The following is a 459-nucleotide window of genomic DNA, read 5'->3' on the forward strand; positions in this document are numbered from 1 at the left end:
TGATTTGGCACCGCAGTACCCCCTTGGTTTGAAGTAGAGGGACCAAAAAGTGGTTCTACCCCTTGATTCGAATTTAGGACTGAGGGATTATGTCCCACAATTGTCCTAATTTGAAAGTGATTTGCAAGAGGTATAACCGGTTGACATATTTGGCCTACTAACTTATTCATTGTTTCATTCAAAGTGTTTAGTTGTTTGGCCATGTTGTCATAGTGTGCATTCCCATTTTGGGNCCTGTCCATTGTTTAGGACATTATCTCTTATATTTGGATTACCCCCCAAGTTAGGCTACCACTACCATTGTTCTGATTTGACACTGTAGTACCCCCTTTGTTTGAAGTAGAGGGACCAGAAAGTGGTTCTACCCCTTGATTCGGATTTAGAACTGAGGGATTATGTCCCACAATTGTCCTAGTTTGAAAGTGGTTTGTAAGAGGTATAGCCGGTTGACATATTTGG

Source organism: Olea europaea, chromosome 21 (genome assembly GCF_002742605.1).
Source record: "Olea europaea var. sylvestris chromosome 21, O_europaea_v1, whole genome shotgun sequence".
Classification (NCBI taxonomy): Eukaryota; Viridiplantae; Streptophyta; class Magnoliopsida; order Lamiales; family Oleaceae; genus Olea; species Olea europaea.